The 22,299-nt window shown below is 37.9% G+C and overlaps 1 pseudogene; it reads left to right on the forward strand.

Moving 5' to 3' along the window:
• Positions 1 to 388: 388 nt before the first annotated feature.
• The window catches only part of LOC127960055 (protein SHQ1 homolog), a 30,992-nt pseudogene continuing 9,081 nt past the window's right edge, over positions 389 to 22,299 (forward strand).

The raw sequence follows: 22,299 nt of genomic DNA on the forward strand, positions 1-22,299 counted from the left end.
CTTTATGCTTCTGATCAGTTCTTGAATTAAAAAAATAATAATAATAAAATATTATTATTATTAATAATAATAATAATAAATAAAAATCTGCTGGAAAAATGGTTCAAACCAGAAAATAATTCTGAAACATTACATTTTTATATGTATTTACTGTGTACTTGTTTATTTAAGTTTTCAAACGTATGTTTTTCTTCATTAACTTCTTTAATCCGATTTGACTGCAGTTACTATGTGTAAACTGATTTGTTGCATTTGATTTATTTCAAATGCATATTGATTTTTAAAATTACTTTAAGTGCCATGTTTTTTACACCATTGGAAATTGAGTGTAAAATCTAAAATAGTTTTCATTCCTCCCTATATGTGACATTACGGTAAAACATGGCCAGTCGAGAGAGAGCAGGAAGCAGTCCATGTGCTGTATATGTGTTACTGATGTTATTTAGGGAAAGGGAGTCTTTACAGAACAGGCGTGAAGGTATCAGTTTTGTTTTAAAAATATTATATTGTTTGCCATTGCCTTCTAAATCTTAATACATAATTTGAAAACGTAAAAGTACTAAATAGTGCATGGAGTATGTCCTGTCTATTTTATGTTGACGTAAACATTGTGTGTACAAACAACATAGGCGGACTTTTGACAGCTTCTTACCTGCGTTGGGCTTTAGTTATCATTTCTGACTTGTTTTTAGCCTGCGTGCAGGTATCATAATTGTAGAGCGAATTTGGTTATTTTGAAGACGAGTTTTTTATTTGTATTTTTATTTAAGTGTCTTAACTGCTGAACAACACCGTTGTACTGAAATAGAGTCAAATTTAGTTTGAAACTAATCACATTTCATGGTTTATAATGTGCTACAGTGGTTGGCAAATCGGTTGTTCATGTCTCATTGAATTCAATTTAAGTAACCACAAGGTGGAGTTGTAAGCTATCATATTTTTTCTGCTCTTCCAATATCTATTTGACTTCATGTCAAATTGACCAGGGACTTTATTAGCAGACTTTTTAAGGTCTTTCCTTCTTCATATTACATTGTTAAGTAGTTGGTTTTCAGTTTAGGAGCAACTTTTAGAGATTTGCTCACAGTCAAAGTAATGAGAACGCACTGTTTGTTGTCTGTGATTGTGCTGTTATTAGTTGATTAGAGAAACTGTGACGAGACGGCATCACTGATAGATTAACAAATTAAAAGATGAAAATACAGGGGGAAAAAGAAGGCCTCAGGAGCTTCAAGTAAAATTATATTTTACCGTATAAACTTAGTCTCTGATAATTTGATTCCATTAGGATTATGTTGTTTATTATATTATTTTATATTATATTATATTATATTATATTATATTATATTATATTATATTATATTATATTATGTTATTTTATGTTACGTTATATTATATTATATTATATTATATTTTTAATGCTGAGTCAGTAAGATCCTGCTGAATAAACTGAAATTTTACCCAACCAGTTTAAGATGTCTGAATAACTGTTTGTGTTTTTCTCCTTTCGCTGCAGTACTCTGCTGTGTGTAATCATGATAACACTGCAAGATGCAGATTTCCTTACTGTGGTTATCGTGTACCCTCCACCAGAACCTCTGAGATTCACACCTACATCCAGGGAGAAGATTTTAAGTTATATTCCAAGCCCTACTTTCTCAGGTGACTTCCCTGCAAACACCATGATTGGCATTATGTTAAAACACAGGAAAGTACTCATAGGTCCAGATATTTACAATGCTTTTTGACTACAAATAAGACTGAGACCCAAAAATGTAATGTGTAAATATATGACAGTGGTGGCTAAAATTATTAGGTCTCTTGTCATGATGCAGCTTGGAGATGTTGTCTCAGTTCCTCATGATATAGTCTGTCTCAGTTTTTTCTGTTTCTTCATGTCATTCCAGACAGACTGGATGATAATGAGATTAAATCTCTGTGTGGACCACTGGCTGTTGTCAGACTCCTTGTGCAAACAGAAATCTCACTGGATTATTACGATTAATGGCAAAAAATAATGTTTTGAAATACAAACTGATATTTATTTTTGACACACAACAGCAAAATATAGAAATAACCATTTTTAGAACTGGCTGATTTACAAGAGACAGGACATTTAAAAAAAAAAAAGCACTATTCATTATAATGCATAGTAATATTTAGAATCGGCTAAGGATTGAGTTTAGAATACAGTATACCAACCAAAAGTACATCTTTACAAAAATAAATAAATAATTAAAAGATAAAATATTAAGGAATTTATGGCAACGCAATGCTATTTGGCTGCCCAAGGATTAGCTTTTTCCTACAGTTCCCATGGAATTGATTGCTAGGTTATTTATTATTGTTTATACATGTCTGTGAATTTACAATATCCACAATAGTTCAGACTGTCAAACTGCTCTCCAAGTAGCATGAAGATTTCCAGTTGCTTAGTAATGGCCACAGGATTGTTCCTGACGTCTTGTTGGCCTCCTTTCAGCGTGTCTACTTTGATCGACAGCCAGTGAATAATTTAGCAGTAGTCTATCATAAAGAATGCCTAATTGCTTTCTTTGTTTTTAAAGAGAGTAAAAAGTAATTACAAATCTTTCACAAATCTGGAGTGACTACAGTCAAAGCAATTATTGTCATTTTATTATATAACACTGTTTTAATCTTTAATGTTCTAGTAGGGTCTAATATTATAGGTTGTTTAATGCATAGTTGTCTCACAGACTAAACCATTCGGCATGTAATGTGTGGAATATAATCCCTCAGCTTTTTTGCCCCAACAATTTAGTTCTTTCCACAAATTCCTGTTTAAATAAGAAAAGACAAAGTCGAAGATCAAAAACAACTTTGAGTGATTAGCAATTAGCACACTGTCACACACCAGATGTGCACATGTGAGAAGCATGGGTTTGGAGTTGTTAGTTTCCTTCTCAGAATTTTCCGTCCTCACTCTTTGTGTCTTCAATAAAATAACATAAAAAAAGAGTTAAAGGAACAGATCACCCAAAAGAGAAAATTCAATATGAAATCTACTTTAACTGTGAATCTCAAAAGAAGATGTTTTGAAGAATGTTTGTAACCAAACAGTGTTGGTGAACATTGAATTTTAATGTATGTGAAAAATGCAGAGCCATATTCCCCAGAAAAACTGAAATTTATATAAATTTGGAACAACATGAGTATATGTAAATGTAAAAAGTTATACAGTAGTATATATCATTACACAGTAAGAAATACCTGCTAAAAACACTGAAAGTCAGTGGCTCAGCTGCTTTTATCTGGTTTAGCCAGCTAGTCTAGCTGAAAAAAGCCCAAGCTAGTCCAATCCAGTTTAGTTAAAATTATATTTGTTTTCCAGGAATGGGAATAATGTACTCAGTTTTAGAAATGGAGATCCTCTCTTTGTTTCTCTCTTTTCCTGTCTTCCTTTCTGCAGAGCAGACTTAATTATAGCACAGAATTCTCACATTTAATCAGCTGGTCGAGATGTCGGCATCATAACAATCCATCTCACCGATTCCATCAGTCTCTTCTCTCTTTATTATAATTCAACTTCAGTTTGATTATGCTCGATTGCTTTCTTTTGTGCAGTTCTTATCAATCTTTCATTGAGAAAAAAGCGGCAGAGGCAGCACTGTGATTATGTCTGACCGATCTGCCGTAGTCCAGACATGTCTTGTAATGAGCTGCCTATTAGCGCTTTTAATTATACCTAATGGCCACGGGATCCTCTGCTTGACATCTCATTGGCCTCGTTTCACCACGTTGTCTTTGATCGACAGCCAGTGAATAATTTAGCAGTCGTCTATCATCAAGTACCTCTAATTGCTTTCTGTGTTTACATAAGAATTTATAAATCCTTCACAAATCTGTAAAGACTATAATCAAGGCAAGTATTGTCATTTTAAGTGTGATGTGTGCATTTCTAATGGTTAAAATATTTTCTCCTGTTGCAGCTTAAAGGGATAGTTCATCCAAAAATGAAAATTAGCCCATGATTTACTCACCCTCAAGCCATCCTAGGTATATATGACATTCTTCCTTTAGACAAATAAAGTCTGAGTTTTATTAAAAAACATCATGGCTTTTCCAAGCTTTATAATGGGAGAGAATGGTAGCCCAAAATTTGAAGTCAAAAAATGTGACAAATTGATTATAAAAGAAGTCCACATGGCTCCGTAGAGGGTTAATAAAGGCCTTCTGAAGCGATGCAATACATTTGTGTAAAAAAATAAAAAATAAATCCATATTTACAATTTAATGAATCTTAATCTCTAGCTTCCACTAACTGTCGTATGCACATTCACGTGTGAGGGGTGTCCAGCGGATGTTGAAAGGACGTAGGCAAATGCAAAAGTGACGAACGTGGAAACGCAGAAGAGAGAGCAAAACTCCTGTCCTGAATTAGTAGTTCAAAACAAGGATTTGTAAAGAAAAATGTCGGAGGATTTCAATATAAGCCAAGAGGACACTGGTTTTCCTTTGCTGTAAACAAAACTTGTAACTTTGCTCTGGAAGGCTTTTATTAAACCCACCGAGCCATGTGGATTTCTTTTATAATGAATGGGTGCAATTTTTTAGACTTTACATTTTGGGATACCATCCACTCCCATTATAAAGCATGAATTAGCCCGAACATTATTTAATAAATAATGATTGTATTTGTCTGAAAGAAGAAAGTCATATACATCTAGGATGGCTTGAGGGTAAATAAATCTTGGGGTAATTTAAATTTTTGGGTGAACTAACCCTTTAATAGGTTAAAACAACTATAAGTAAGCAACATGTGGGCCGATTTCCCAGAAAAGAGTAAATATTGTGGCTGCTTTCAAAACATTCCTATGTTTGTTTAAGAATCCCGACCAGACCTACACGCAACAGTGGCTCAACCAATGGCATGAGTTTGGGGTGGCACTCTCTGTTTGCTTGACCAGTAACAGCTGTGGAGAGTGTTCACAAGACACTAAACACAAAGGATATTATTTTATAGAATGTTGTTTTGTACATCACATACTTTCATTATATTGACACAAAAAAAATGCATTCCACAGAAAAAAGAACAGATTTTTTATTTTTGCATGAACTGTTGCTTTAAAGTTGTGATGTAACTGAAATATGGAGTTTGATTGGCAGATGGAACAGGAGGTTTACACTGAAACCCCAGCAGAGACACTGAAAGAATACCATTTAATGTATGGCTTTGGAAACCTTCAGTCTGGAGTCTTCACCAGACTGCAAGTAAGAACATCTGTCCCTGATGAGACTGTAGACATTGAGTTTTTAATACAAGGCAAATTGAAAAATAAATGACCTGGAGTTATTGTGGACAACCCATTGTTTTGCTTTGTGTCTATCAGGAGGAGCTGCATGAGGTGATCTACATGAACGATCCTGACAATACTGCTCCTGAGCTCAGGAGATACAATCGACAAGATGCAGAGACCACAATATTTTGTGCTGACCATTACTTGTAAGTCCACCGTTTTTGTTCCTGTACTGAATTTCATCAACTTCTCTACATTTATAAAGATCATTTAAATGATTATTTTATATCATATCTCATACTCGACAGAACACCCACATATTCAGTTTAATTTTTTTTCATACAGGGTAAACTTGTGTGAGTACGAGGAGGAGACCAGAAACCTGCTGAAGTTTAAACCCTGGTGGAGAGAACTGAGCCCGGACCTTTCAACACACTCCGAAACCTGTGAGACCTTTACCTCTTCAGAGGTAAACTCCCTAAATGTATTTAAACATTCAGTACAAAATTACTGCTTTGTCTTTTGTGTCTCTTTCCGTGGGTCTGGAAGAAGAATTTGGGGTTTAGGTAAGGTCGCCAAGATTTAGTGTAACCCTGGAATATTTCCAGAAATTGTTTCTAGTCTCTGCCAGCAGGTGGCGCGCTTTTGCCGGAAACTGATCATCACGGGACCATAATCTGAGACTAGCGATAGCGTCGTGTTTTCACCTTGCACAAGGGGGGAGATTTGAAGCTATTTGTAGCCTCGCACTGCTTTAACACTCATACTTTTACTCTTTGGGAGATTTATATGTGTTTTTGTCTTTGTTTTATAACTGCTGAGTCATATTGATGATGAGGCTGTGTGTGAGTCACAGAGTTGGTTTAGTCAGCGAGGTACAAACCACCTCTCAGCCCACTTTTGTGCCCACAAAGCAGCTTGTTCTTTCTTTCTTTCTTTTTCTTTCTTTCATTCTTTCTTTTGTAAGATAAGATAAAAACATATGCTAAATGAATAAATGTAAATGTTTCTTTCTATCGCTTTGTCTATACATCATTGTATCTCTCTGTCATTCAGTTTTTTTGTCTGGTCCTTCTATCTATAGTTATATTGTTCTGTCTGTCGATCTGATCTGTGTTTCTATGTATCTGGCATTCTGTCTGTATATGCCTTTCTTTCTTATGTCTTCTCTTCAATCCGTCTGTCTTTTTTTCAATCTATTTTAGCTCTATTTTTCATCTAGCTATATATGTGTGTGTGTGTCATTTTGTCTGTCTGTCGGTCTCTTTCTTTCTTGGCACATCTGTTGTAATAGAACAATCTCTGAAAAACGTATCTGGCACATTTAAAATTGCATGGAATATTGACGTGTGTGAGACGTGTGTGATAAAGCGGCACAGACATGGACAGCCGAGAAGCGATTGTGTCCCACACCAGCATGTTCTTTATCACTAGAGTAGGGTGCTAATTCCTCAGTGCCCGATTACAGAATGAGGAAATTACTCTGATCTGCGAACATATGTTGCTGCAGGGGGGATGGGGGGTGGTGGGGGGTTACACAGCTGGTCCTATCACAGAAGAAGAAGACGGAGAAGGATTAAGCAGAGGGAGATGGAGATGTTTCAAGATATGCATTCCAAACTGCCTGTATCTGCTGTCAATCAATCAAACAACATTGTGCAGCTACTTGGCACACAGGCGCTTCTATAACTATATTTGTAGTGTTCTCATCAGTATGCTGAATGCATGGAGCAGATTAATTGCTACTAAATGCTTGGACATGCCATCCTGAACATCCTGAGTGAAGTGCACACAAATCAGTGCTAATATATCTACTCCTCACTGTTTTCTAAGTTTTTCCTGACTGGATATGGCTCATTAAGCCATGAAAGTTAATTAAGGCCTTCGCTCTTTAGGTATTAGGATGTGCTTGTTCGTTTTTCATTATCCTTTAGCTGTCATTAGATATGAGAAACCAGGATGGGTTTATTTTTTATTTTTTTTTATAATGGTTTGAGATTAAAGGGATACTCCACCCCAAAATGAAAATGGTGTCATTAATGTCTTACCCCCACGTCGTCCCAAACCCCTAAAAGCTACGTTCATCTTCAGAAAAACAATTGAAGATATTTTGGATGAAAAACGGGAGGTTTGTGTCTGTCCCATTAACTGCCAAGTAAATCATATTCAAATTATAATCAGTTGTGTTTCCGAAGCCGAACTAAGTTTTTACGGGTTTTGAAATGACATGGGGGTAAGTGATTAATGACAACATTTTCATTGTGGGGTGGAGTTACCCTTTAATGGTTGAATATCCACAGCGCTACCCTCACCACTGAAATAATGCAATTCGTGACTAGTCAAAAAAGAAGCATCTTATACATTGTGCCACACAGTAGTTCCTAGGGGATTTTAAGTGTAATTTCAAACTAATTATTTAATCACAAAATTTTGGCAATTATTTATATATATAATCTAATACACTATAGTGGAACTCACAGCGTCATATTCCTAAATTTTTATTTCCCTCTGGTCATGTTTTATCACCCTCAGAACACCAAGTAAGCCATGATTCCCACTACTCTCCTCAAAATAATAGGTGCACTCGTGGTTGGTGGAAGAGAGAAACTCATACCCAGACATTTTCTTTACAGACTCGTTGGTACATTCTACGTGCAATTCACAGATTTGTGAATAGGTATACCCAAAGGCTTCACTCTTTCGCTTTGTTTTCATGATGAGAAACCTTCCTGCATGACAGAGATCACACACATATAAAAACATGTTCAGTTCACTGCTTGAGATTCTAATTCAAGATTTCAGCTTTTTCCTTGCCTTCTCCCTTTATTTTGTGTCTGTGTACTTGCTTTCCCATGTGTATCGGGTATCTTCACACTCTAGGTCCCAACGGAGATGATGGCCTCACCTTATGTGTTTATGCATGTATGCACTTCATTATTCCACTCCCCCATCTCACTCCAATAGCTGCTTGTGTTAGTGCTCTGGGCACCTGTGTGGTGTCAGGTGTTTTTGCAGATTTTGCCATTGAATGAATGACAAATTATAATGCATTCCACAAAAGGAGTCTGTTATAGCCCCAACAAGACATTGCCAGTATTTGTACATTAGAAATGTGTAAGTACCCTTTAAAAAAGACTCCCCTTACAGGGAAAAATAAAGTTTACGGTACTTTTGAGAAATAGTCTGTTCGTTAGATATTAAGTTAAAGAAATATAAAATATTTAAAGTTGTATAAAATCACAGTTACCTGTTTATTTAATGTAAAGCTGAAACAGGCTTTCATAGCCTTTTGGCTTTCAACGGCAGATTTTATTTCTTTGCAGCTCAGTAATTATCTAGCAGAATGTCCTTATATATATATATATATATATATATATATATAGAAGGAACAGATTTGAAATCTTTTTCCTACCATATAACAGTCCCGCAAGATCTAAGAGTTCCTTCATATACAGCAAAGAAACAGAAACAAACAAAAAATAATAATAAATCTGTAACTGGTGACAGTAAGAGTTTAATATAAAGAGAAGACAAGAGCTGGGGTGGAGCTGAACTCTCTCTTCAGCTCCTGGTTTTGGTCTCACAGGAGTCAGTGTTTCCTGCCATGCAGTGTTAGAGGGTAAATCAGGTAGAGAGAGAGCGAGAGAAAATGGGGGAGCTGTTCAGTCGTCATGTCGCTGGAATCCAGCAGCTCCCAACAGAGCCAGAACTCGACCTCTGCCAGAACTAGCTTTAAGTGTGTGTGTATATATGGACATGCAAGCATGCACACGAGGGGCTCTATCAGGGACAGCACTGCAGCCAAGAAGGGGATCACTTTCAGCTGCTACTAAAGTGCTGACTTGCCCTTTCTTTCTCTCTCTCTCTCTCTCTCTCTTTCACTGCCCTGCCTTCAACTTCTTCCTCCCTGGTGCAGTATCAAGTCAGTTTAGGGCATCAATCAAGCTTTGTAACTTTGCTCTTCCCGTGCGGTAACTCTCCTATGCTTCAAAAGCCTTGTCTCCAACTCTGATTTAAAAATAATTGCGGCGAACATGCTTTTGTTTCTTAAAGCTCTCAGTAGAGCAGAGGCATCCATCATTCCCTGCCGGAGCCCTGCGTTTATACTTGTTTTTCAGGGAGAATTTGTCAGAGATTGACTTTGACTGTACCTCCCTGAGATAACTTGATAAACAACACTGAACGTCTCCCTTTCTCTCTCTGTACTTCCAGCAATAATTTTCACAGAAGAAGAAATAGAGCAGATGAGGAAATTCACAAACCATTCGTACTTGCTGGATAAGAAAGCACGCTTCCACGTCTGGCTCGGTTTGGTGGACATCATTCTTGCATATGTCTATGATGTGCGCACTACAGAGGGAGAGCACAATGTAAGTGTATGCTTGTTTGCCACAGACATTTCTCTGCTAGTAAGTGGGTTTGGCATGCGAGTCCTGGCATTTTCACGTGCACCCAAGCTCCAGGAAGTTGATACATTCCTGTAATGTTTTCCAGTCAGTCCAGAGAATCTCTTTGGAGGCCACTGCACATGGTAGTAATTGTAAAAATAAGTTTGAAAAACAAGAAAATTATGGTTATGTTTTAAAACAGGGCTTCTGAAGCTGAAGTACTAGAATGGAGCTTCGGTTGTGAAGAGCTCTGCTGGATTGACTCCAAAGCTTTCAACATATGTTAAATGTACAGTCAAAATCTGGGCTCTGGTTCAATCATAATAGCTAGAGAACTAATCAAACCTTCTTAAAACATTCCCTTGTCTAAAGTGATCAATTTAGCCTTGGAGCTGTGGCTTGGTGGTTAGCGCTTGTGCACTGAGCCATGGTGCTCATGTGACTGACGCGAGTTGGAATCAAGAAACATTTTTCCCTCTTTTCATCATCATTTCTTGTTCTTTCACTCCTTTTGTATTAATATTATGTTTCTAAAGAATACCACAAAATATAGTTTTAATTGTGTAAATGTTTGTAATTAGTGTCAGTATGATAAAAAAAGTGTTTTTGAAAGAAGTCTCTCATGCACACTAGAAGGCTGTATTTTTTTGAAGGGGTCATATGACATTGCTAAAAAACATTATTTCTGTTTTTGGTGTAATGCAATGTGTTTACGCGGTTTAAGGTTAAAAAAAAACATTATTTTCCACATACTCTACATTATTGTTTCTCCTCCATGCCCCTCCTTTCTGAAACATGTTGACTTTTACAAAGCTCATTGTTCTGAAAAGCGAGGTGTGCTCTGATTGGCCAGCTATCCGGTGATGTCGTGATTGGCTGAATACCTCAAGCATGTGACGGAAATGTTACACCCCTCACCATACTGTGATGCTGTGTCCTGGTGCAACCAGACAAAAACAATAAAACCCATTACAAACTAGGCATTTGTTGCATTATTGTAGTTTTGTATAGTCTGACATCAGTAGAATTGAGCTTTGTTTAGTGTACGGCATCATTGATTACAGTATTGACTGCTGTTGTTGTGATTTGCAGGTAGAGTCAGCCTGGACCATCAGAAAGCTCAGCGGTACTCTCAGCTGGCAATAAGGTACAGTATGTAGTACATTTAGCAGCTTAACAAAATGTGACATGGGCTTGAATGCACAAACAAATGAATGAATGAGCGAGTGATTTTAACTTATGGAGACTCAGGCTTTTTTTCGCATGAGCTGTTTTTCAGATCTGATCTTTAGGACTGGCTGTCTGCATTGCCGTTCTGCATGTGATTAAATCTGATCTGTTTGTTCAAACAGTGTAGTCAATATCCGGTGTATCTACTTCCGTTGCTATAGCAATAATGTAAGCATCTCACAATGCCAAAAGACTTTCTCATACTACAAGTTAGAGCAGATGTCACTGTGGAAAGAAAGGTTGAAAAATAAGGAAATTGGGCCTCTGCTCATGTCGATCAACTCTAGGCATTTTTACACATTCAGATTTTACACATGCATGGAGATACCGCCGACTTGTTCATCAATTCATGATTGTCTACATAATGAATGCCACAGTTTGTCACAGTATGTTAAAAAATAGTTTTTGGGTCATTTAAAAAGGGCTGAAGTAAAATAAGTTATAGATATAAGATGTAAAATGTATGTACTAAAATAACAGAAAAAAAATACAGCTAAATAGAATAATAAAAAATTACAAAAGCAAGCAAAATTACTAAAATAAAAAGAAACTATAAACTATATTAAAATTCATATAATGTAAATAATACTAAAATAACACTGGTTTGTCATGTAGGAAACAAGAAAGGGAGTGTTTTCAGACACCGCACCAAAACGTATTGTACACTTTAATGACGTTACTTGTGCTTAACATCCTAAATTCTGCTGCCTGCCTGAACAAAGCCTAAAATAAGGATATGGAGTGTTCTAATTACATTACATAAGACAATGTCTTTCTCTGATGGAATCTCCCTTTTGAAGCCACTGCTGACATTGCAATACTACTAGATTATGCCACTGTCTATCTGAAAGCTTAGCAACTTTGAAGTTATTCTTTTCTTAACATGTATCCTAACCAGAAGCAACAAAAATAGTCTCCAGCACCCATTCATTTGTCTAAATATAAACATGCTGTGCAACGGAACCAAAAAACAAGCAATCACAAGACATCTGATGTGCAATATACAACTAGGTAGAGTTTTAATGTTTTGGAACAAACATATCCCGTAAATCGGGTCACAAAGTGCCACCCGGAATGCAACCTTAACAAAACACAATATTAAGGACTCATGTTTTCATGAATGATCATTGTCTCTCCTGAGTTCTCGATTACTCCTGCTGCTTATCAGTAGTTTGCATAAACTTGCATGCGTGTACAGCGAAATGTAGACAGACATTTACATTTCACCATCAGCATAATACATCCTGTGCCAAAGTTGACGCCACAGCGAGAGACAAATTCAGCCTTAAACTGCTTGTGTGTGGTTTGATTGAGAGCTCCAGACCTTGTGTGCGTGTGTGTACGTGTATCCTGACTCCTGGGGCGGCTGCAGTCCCTAATCCCCCATATTTCCACCAGGAGTGTGACAGTGAGGACGAGTAACCCGACACCTCTCCCAGCTCAGAGCGCTGAGAGCCAGCACTCTACTGCAATACTGATAATGGAAGGGTGGTAATGACATCCTCCAACTGCCTGCTCTCTCTCTCTCACACACACACACACACACACACAGCACAAACTCTCTGCCCCCTCATTGTCTCATTCACGGTTTCCTTTTTAGTGCTTGCAAAGCAGCGCTGCATTGATATTCCTAAAACATTCATGTTAGGAGTTTGTTCTTAACCTCAAACCCTCAGTATTAAACTTCTACAACTAATTTAACCTGAACGGCTTAAAGTACTGTATTCAAAATGGGATTTGTAGATAATTTCAGCCTTATGTATTCTATATATATATAGTATATGACTTATGAAATTGTGTGAAGACTTTATGCAAGGAACAGACCATTTTTGTTATTCACTGAGCAGTCTTGACACCTGGCCTAGTTCTCCTTCAGAGTTCATAAAAACTTTGTGTATTTTGAGCCTTTTCTTGAATTCTTTTCAATGTAATGGTTGATCCAGCGTACAAAACCATAATAAATTATTTGTTGACAAATTGGACTCATTTGTCTCAGTTTTTAAAAAAGTCATTATTAAATTGATATTGAACCTACTCGAAACAACTAGAAACAATTTTTTCCTGTTAAAACCATATTAGTTGTTCAGTCTAATTTAATCAATGATTTAAGTTTGGTTAATAAAAAAATAAAAAAAGATAATGACCAAATAATTGCAATTCTTCATATTTAGTATGTTTTAATTAAATTTTGTATTATAATGTAATTAATTGATTAGTAGTTTGTATTTAATCTTTTTTTGTGTGTGTGTGTGTGAATTGGTTGATCCAGTTCATAAAGTTAGGCTGAATGATTCATTCCAGACTGATCCGGTTCTTTCACTGAGATCTGACAAAATCTGAGTAAATGATAAAATATTTCTAGAAACAAATAACAATTGGTTATTATTCTTGCAATTATTTGCATACTAACTTGTTATTGGTCTTTTCATTCTTGCATTTTTTTTTTACATCTAAAGCCACCTTCATTGTGCAAGGATGCTGTTGCATTGTGTGACGATTCTTGTGAACAGCCAATAGAACGCAAGACACCGCTTTCGTTGCAGAACAAAGACTTGAAACCGAAGAGTCCTAAAACCTCAACTCTATTCTTCAGCTATCTTGCAAGCACTGGTATTTCCTTCAGGAAATGCTAATGTAGTTTCTCCTCAACACCCTATCATTGTCTCCTACTCTCTTTCTCTCTTAATCTCCTTCATTTCTCTTCCTCTCCCACCCTCTGTTTTGCCTAACCACTGTAAACCCCCGGCCGGCAGTGCTCGGTGAGCCGCCCCCCTCAGCAGGCTTATTTACACCAGTGTTTAATAGCCTGGGGGAGTGCATGAGCTATGATGACATGCTCGAATGACTCCGGGTGCATTCTTAACAAGCTGCTGAGAGAATAGCGGAGGGGAGGGAGAGTGGGAGGCTGGAAAACGCAGAGAAAAATGAGAGAGAGACAGAGAGAAAAAAAAAAGATGTTTTTTTTTCCCCCCAAAGCACTTGTCTGTGGATGCTTAGTCTATGAAGAACTCTGAGGCAAACGATTAAGCACTGTCTACAATTAAGCACGCCGTTTGCCAAGGTGTTTAAAAGTTGACCTACTATTTACCCTGCTAATAAAACGAGAAGTCGTTGGGAATAATTAGAGCAAATTGCTGTAATTACCAGTGGAGTTAAAAAATGATTGATGTAATATGCATGGACAGATCTGGAGCAATTTACAGACCATGCTTATGTGTGTGTGTGTGTGTGTGTGTGTGTGTTACAGACGTATCACTCTGTACAAGATGTGCTGGTTTCTTTCTGCAGGAGGACACTCTGCACTTCTTCCTGATTACAAGAGCTGTGAAAGATGTTGCTTGCATTTGGTGAGTTCTGTCTCTCTTTCTTTACTTCCCGGTTAAACCCAGACATTTTAGCCATTTCAAAGCCACCAAGGGATCAGGTTGAAGGTCAAGACTAAATGTACAACCTGTTCCCCGCCCTATAAACCCTGAAGAGCTTCCACCTCATTACCAGAATCCCTGCTGTCACCACAACGAAAGCAAGCATATCTCTTTCAGCTTCAATGGAGAATGGTTTCTTAAAATTATCCGATTCACATTTATATGTTAACAGTGTAACAGTTATGGAAATATTCAGAAAAAAAATCTGAAATCAAAAAGGACCTGTTTACTTTAATACATGTTTCTGATCTCCACAATCAATCTACAAAAAAGTTTTAATAAGCAGTTACCAAAAAAGCAAGTTAAGTCTATTTTAGACTAATGTTAAAGATGTTATTTTTGTAATTATAATGTCTAAGATAAAAAAAAAGAGGTATTAACATTGAAATACACTGAGATATTCTTGAGAATGAACCTGACCTTCAACCTTTATGTCCTGGTCAAAAATCCCTCTCCAAACAAAAAAAATAATAAAAAATTGTGTAAAATGAGCAGAGAGTATATCTCGAATATTGAAAGCTCAAATGTTATTTTAATTAATTATTATTCATCTATTTCATTATTTAATTATGTATGTATTTAATAAAAACTTCAATTTAATGTGTATTTAATAAAAATTCAAAAAGGAAATATAATATTAAAATATAAAACTATTCAAAACAAGTCTTACATATTATTCCGTTTTGTTTCTCAAGTGAATTTATGTGATTTTATGTTTAGATATTTAAAATTTTTAGTTTTTTCTTAGTTAATCTCAGAAATACATCACATTACAGAAGTGTGAGCTGCAAATGCGATTTCATTTTGACTTTGAGGTACTAATGAGAACAAGAGCTCGACAGGCAACCTATATTTACCCACAACAGACAGAGCTGCTCACTCGGGACCATATTTAACATGACGCTCACCAACCCTCCCTAAACAGCGGGGTGCTTTGGTAAAAGACGTTTTCCATGACAGGAAAGTCAACAGATTGGCCATGTCTTGGTGTGCTTAGTCTTGCTGTTCTGTCAGCATTAGTGGGAGGGAGGTTAAGAATGAGGGAATCCGAGAGGGATGTCTCCTCACTTCTGAAGAAAGCTGAAGAGTAGACACTGTTGGCTTTGATATCTCCGATAGAGGAGCAACCTGTAAATCAAAGAAGCCATCTGTGGGAGAGACAGAAGCGCAGTGTAAACATGTTTTTGGGCGTGTGTGGTGAGATTATCCAGCACATGTTGATTTCAGCACTCATAAATAACTGCAGTTCCAGGCCTTGTTAGATTTGGAATAGGCAGAGTGTGGTTGATTGAGAGACTAGATGACAGAACAAGATTAGATAAGTAAAATCACACCTCACCAGTTCATTCACAGGTTCATGTCAGGCACTGATAGCTTCCTTTGCTGACAAAAAAGGGGAAAAAATATGCACTCATGTAGGGCTGCATGATAAATCGCATTTAATGCGCATCTTGTCTGTAAAGCCGGTTGTGTAATCAGAGGTAAATCTCAATCACCTGCATGCATTCACATAGAGCAGCATTTGCTACACAGAGCTGTTGTTCACTGACAAGCTTTCACAGTGAAACACACAGCGTCTATACTACATGGTAGCAGCGGCAACAACAATACTGCAATGAGAATAAAAGGTACACCTTCTTTCATTGTGTGAACATCTGGGCAGCGTTATGCAAATCTTCCCACATAATGACGTAGAGATGTGTTAGAACGAGACGTTTTAGGGGGGTGTGGACGTGTCTTAACTTTTTTGAGGAATATCTCTTTGGATTTGAGACTTTAGTCTTTGCAACTTTACAGATCTTCTTTGTGCACCAAGAGCTTGTAACACTCCAAAGAGAAAGGAAAAATTTTAATCGCATCATATAACCCCTTTAAGCTGGCGAACGAGCTCAGCTTAATTATAGTTTGCACATATTTTTTCATCACGAATGTTGGTCTGCCTTCAAAACACCCAGTAAAAGAGTTGCACGATAGCGTGCATCATCACCATTTATCATTGTTGGTTGGTTGTGTTCGAACACTGCCAACACACATTTATGTGGATTTTACATAATAGGTGCCCTTTAATGCTGCATTAATCCATGAGAAACAATTCAGTGGACCATGGGACTGCATCGAACATGTTTTACACTGACAGCAGAAGTTTAATTTCCAATGAAGTTTGGTTTTGAAGGTGACAATTAGAGATGCGGTTATTAATATTGAACTCTCTGCAAATGAGCAATAACAAACAATGGAAGAGCGTCCCTGTGATCTTCCTTATCAACTATGTAGAAACACCTGCTAGCGACCAGCAGTGCAGTGACTTCATGATCTCCAGAAATTAAATCACTGTCAATGCGGAATGCCCCATAATTGTGTTGAAATTATATTTTCTGCCTTTAGAGGTTTTTAAATGTGCATTGATAGGATCATATCCATTTGCTCTCTGAGGTTTACGCTGGTGCTGGAGCTCTTACTCTTCTCCTCAAGGTACAGATTTGTAAACACACTGCTGAGTTGTAATCTACTCACTGGCGTATATTTTCACACAGAGTCTGTGACATTTCACTCCAGTATACAATTTATAAATTTACTACCATCAAAGACCCACATGCAATAAGGTTCCCCTTTAATGAACGCTAACTGTGGTGTGTCTCCCCTCGGAAAGCAGACTGGCCTGTCACACCGTGACTCCTGGGTAATTAATTTGTCGGTGGAACATGAATGGAGGTGTGGTGTGTATCTGATGTATGTGTACTCTAATTTAAGGCACTTCGTTTAAGCAGCAGTGAAAGCAAACAGTTGTAGTTTGCAGGAAAACAAACCCATTAATGATGTTGCACGAGTAAAGTCGTGATGGAAATGCTATCCAGGGGTAAATATTTGAACAGCCCTCTGGCAGCTTGTCTGGTTGTTCTCCGAGAGATCCTGCTAAAGCCAGCGGGCCCTCAAGGAGATTGTGGGAAACGGCTTAGAAGATGCACTGTGGGCAAATTTATACGCTCAGATTTCCAGCAGGCAAAACTCTGCTCTTCAGTGTCATCTGATCCATCAGAAATCATTTAGACTGACTTCTAAAGTACAGCATTTATTTAAAACAGAAATAGTTTGTAACATTATAAATCTTTTATTGTCATTTTTGACCATTTTAATCAATCAGTGATACATTATAATTGTGTTTCATTGTTTTTTGATTTGTGGAAGTAGTTTTGCCTTTTGATTTGGAAGCAGGTTCATTTTCGTGGCATTTTAAAAACACTTTCACATCAGTCAGAGCTTGACTTTTTTTCTTTTTGCCAAGTTCCATCGCAGCTTATTGAGATTCATTGTTTTGCTCTGCAGGAATTGTCATCTCTAACCCAACGTAATCAATCTTAAGAAGTACATTGCAGAATTCACGATGATAGATGTAGGCCATTTGATGCAGCATAATTTGATGTCAGTGTTCTTTAATGTCATTTTTGCAGCTGTTTTTCGAGGTTAGCTGCTTTGTTCAGTCATGTAAGGGTTTTCCACTCAGCTAGCAGTCAGTGTTACAGTTTTATATGGTTAATAAATTGGTGAATTTAGGATGAATCTCAATAAGCTTGTCAACAACATACCCAGGTCATATTTCAAGTCAAAATCAAATAAAACAATATCTGTTTGATGGACCTTTTATTTGTTTTGCATTTTTATATGATTTTTATGACAAATAAGCACCATTACGCTGTCATGGTAGAGCCACATTTCAGCCTTGGATGATTGCTGATTCATGCACTTGATGATTTATTTTTGAAATAATTTTTGATGTCCATTAAAAATGGGTTTCATTTTCTTTCTTTTGACTTTTTTGGTGAAATATGACCTAGGCATGTTTTTTAGACAGGCTTCGTGAGATTGTCCTTTTAAATATTGGCACCCCATGGACCTTTACCATCTGTTCTAACAGAGTCTAACCTCGTCACCCCATTCCTCTTCTCTCTCTTCTTTGCTCTCCTCTCTTCAACTTCTTCCCCTGAGACGCCTAAATGCAGCACATGATTAACTGGCTCAACATGCAATCTAAACCCAGCACAAACTGCGCCGCACAGTCCCACAGCTGGTCTTCGGAAGAATCCAAAGCTTACTTTTCCTCCACTCTCCCAGGGAGCAGTGAAGAAAAAAGTAGAAAACCCTTCAATTATAGATGGATGGAGGTCAGAGAAAGCGAGAGAGAGTGGAAGAATGGGGAAAGACCGAGTAAGGTTCAAGTTCCTGGAGTTTTTCTCGCATGTCCTGAAGCTGGAAGCCACGGCGGCTTCTCCGGGTAATAGCTCCAGCTTAAATAGGAACCAAATGTTTGTGTAAGGCTTTCCCCGGTTGCGAGTGCACTGTTTGTTTTCTGAGGCTGCTGGAATGTCTCCACCGGCTTCTAGGTTATTCTGTAGGCGGCTCGAGAATCCTCGCGGCCCATCTATTGCTTCATGACTGATATTTTTGCACCTTATTTTGGAGACGGGTGTTATGACAACAAATATCATCACTGTGGCACGGTACCCTTAAGGTGTTTGTGTGTTGTGGAAGCATCTGCCAGAAGAGAAAATATAATCATCTTCCCGAATGCTCAAAAAGCATTGGCTCAGCAAAACTTTCCACTCTTGCACCAACAAAAGTTGCACAGTTGATCACTAAATAAGCTCTCTTCACACACACCCGGAGCAATGGGCAGCCATTTATGCTGCGGCACCCAGGGAGTTGTTGGGGGTTCAGTGCCTTGCTCAAGGGCACCTAAGTAGTGGTATTGAAGGTGGAGAGAGAACCGTACATGCACTCCCCCCACCTACAATTCCTGCCAGCCCGAGACTCGAACTCACAACCCTTCAATTGTGAGTCTGACTCTCTAACCATTAGGCCACGACTTCCCCCTTAAAGCAAGAAAATGACTGATTTACTACTTGTTTTCTTTGTCACAGGGAAGCCCTTTGTCCCAAAGTGTCTGCTGGCCATCCATAAGATCTTCCAGGAGAACGATCCAGCCTATATCCTCAATGACCTGTACATCACAGACTACTGCATCTGGATCTAGATGGTCAAGTATGTTCAGTCCAGTACAATGTCGCCTAAATCTGCTAACCCTAAAAATAAGTGGTTCTACGCTTAGATTTTCTGCTTATCATACAATTTTCATAAACCCTTCTGAAAGCTAAATCAATGGTCCATTAAAGTAGTAAGCCAAACAAGATGGGTGATTTTACCAGGGGCAAGGGGTCCCTTCCGCTTACATTTCATACCATGTGTGAAAGAGATATGAGATCTGCTCTAGACTTCATAGCCATAATGCAAAATCAATAATCTATAGTATGACAATATGACAAAAATTGTTTTTGTTTTAGTTCAGTCTCTAGTGGTTAAACAGAGTCACAGTGCATGAACTTGATTCATGATGAATGGTATTGCAATCATGATTTCTGCTCGCCATTTTTTGTAATCACTTTCACGTTTAAAATGCAAACCACAGCCGGTGCATAACTCAGTAATGAGATATACTCTGCTTCCCAGCTGGTGTTCAGCTAAACTCGTATGCTTGTCTATAAAGAGTCCAGTTGAAAAATGTGTATCTGAAGTTGTAGGCCCGGTGCCCAGACGCGATAAATGTCCTGCGGGGATTATGCCGAAATTTTTCAGTCCAGTGTTTTGCCAGAGTGTAGATTTTCTGGCAAGAACGCGGCCTTGACAGCTAATTAATAATGGATCTGTAATATGGCAGAGTTTAAATGTGCCTGTTTTCTCAATGAGACAAAGAGAGAAAATGAAGCAGAGAGACAGAGGTAGGTACAGAGACTCTTTGTCCGTGGTCCTCAGAGAACTGTACAGTTGAACTATGAATGAGCTGGAGAGCTGAGCCTCTGAGTTAAAAAGGCAAATTAGGCAAAGCACTATCCTGTCTTTATTCCCTCCTCTTCTTTAAATAATCATAAAATATAAAAAAAAGTGTCCTTTGGGTGACTGTGTACCTTGTTCTCCATCGATCACTAAATGCATCATCTGAGGCATCAGTCGCATTGACCTGTGAATGAATGCTTGTGTTCCTCTGTTCCTCTGCTTTATTGAACAGAACAAAAGAAAAGCAGACCGGAGAGCTGTTGAAAGGCACAGCTTGCAGGATCTGTGACAGCACTCTAGTGCCGCTGATGTATCTTAGTCATACTTGCCTTGAGGCGTTTGACATCTCTCATCATCACGCCGAAAATTGATTTCCAGTTTGCATCCTTTTAGAGTATCTTTAGTTGTCTTCAAACACTGCTGCAAACTTTTCCTTTGAGTTCAGACAGAGCCCCCCTTGTCATGGGAAGTGACTGCAGGAGACTTGCTCCTCCTTTTAAGTGTTGGAGCGTTTGATCAAATCCCCACTGCTCTGGTTTGTGTAGACAACTCCCTGTTATCATAGGAGGTTTGTTGTGACAGCGTTTTCAACATCTGACATATCCTCTGTCAGATTATTTAAACAATTCTCTCTTCCCAAAAAATCCTCCCAGAAGGACGCCCCAGTCCAGTTATCTGAGCAAGTTATCTTTGGCTGCGTTCACACAGCAGCAGAATGTGATTGTCAGTCTTTTTTTAGATTGCTAAACTGTCGTTAAGTTCACAGCAGGGCTGGGCAAAATCTATCTACAAATCTATCTATTGCATTTTGTTATATCATTCCCTCAATCCATCCGTATCTGGCCATATTTGTATATTTTTCTATTATTCCATCAATCCATCTCTATATTGTTTTTTATTTTTCTGTCATTCCATCCATTCATCTGTATATTTTTTTATCGTTCCATCATCTATTTGCCCATCTATTCTTCCATCCATACAGTATATTTTTATCTATCAATCGCATACATATCATTCCCTCAATCCATCTGTATAATGTTTTTATTTTTTCTATCATTCCATGCATCCATCCACCAATCTGTGTATTGTTTTATCGTTCCATCCATCTATTAAGTCATCTATCCAACCATACAGTATATTTTTCTGTCGTTCCATCTGTTTTTCCATCAATCATCCATATATTGTTCTACAGTTCCATTCATACATCTATATATTGATTTATCTTTCCATCCATTTAACCATCCATCTGTCCATCCATTCATCTATCTGTATATTGTTCTATTGTTCCATCCATCCATCCGTAGATTGTTCTATCATTCTGTCCATCTAATTAGCCACTTATCCATCCGTACAGTATATTTTTCTTATCTTTCATCTGTTTATCCATCCGTCTGTCCATCTGTATATTGTTTTATCATACATCAATCCATCTGTTTATTGTTCTATCATTTACCCCATCCATTCCTCCTTATATTGTTCCATGCATTCCTCTGTGCATTGTTCTATCATTGTTCCAACCTGTTCCTGCGGGTTTTGGGTGTGAAATGTGGCGCAACTGTTTAGTGAATGAACCTCTGACTGTGTGAAAGTAGCCTTTGTGAGATCTCTAGACTATAGATGTTATCCAGGCTCGTCTGTGGCAGCGGTTCCTCCTCAAATCTCTTATCGGCACTCAGACACGATCAGCTGCTCGTGATGAATGCTGGGATTAATAAAAGCTGCCCCTGTGGGCATGATTTATACTGTCTCTCTGAAATCCGACCAGCGTTCTCACTCTTGAAGTCTTCCAGACTGCAGGAATGTCGTGCTCAAATTTATGATGTCTTAAAGACTTCAAGTGTGATTTAAATCTCTGTACCGGCCCCCCGATCAACAGTTAAACAAAGTGGATTGAGTCGGACACTCCTCTTTCTGGCTGTTTGACTGACATGGATCCATGAATTCATGGTCTGTCATGCTGATGGCAACATGCCTGACAAGTAGCCACCATCACTTTTATAAATGGTCGGAATAGTGTCAGGGAAGTTGTTCCATAGCCATCTGCTATTGCAGAGGATCCCAAGCCTTTTTTTTATATTCTGAAATGATTTGCTCATTCTCATGGTGTTCCAAAATGGATTTTTTAAAGAATCTTCACGTGCATTTTTCCATTCAGTGTCAGTTATATAGTCA

This window comes from Carassius gibelio, chromosome B6 (assembly GCF_023724105.1).
Source record: "Carassius gibelio isolate Cgi1373 ecotype wild population from Czech Republic chromosome B6, carGib1.2-hapl.c, whole genome shotgun sequence".
Classification (NCBI taxonomy): domain Eukaryota; kingdom Metazoa; phylum Chordata; class Actinopteri; order Cypriniformes; family Cyprinidae; genus Carassius; species Carassius gibelio.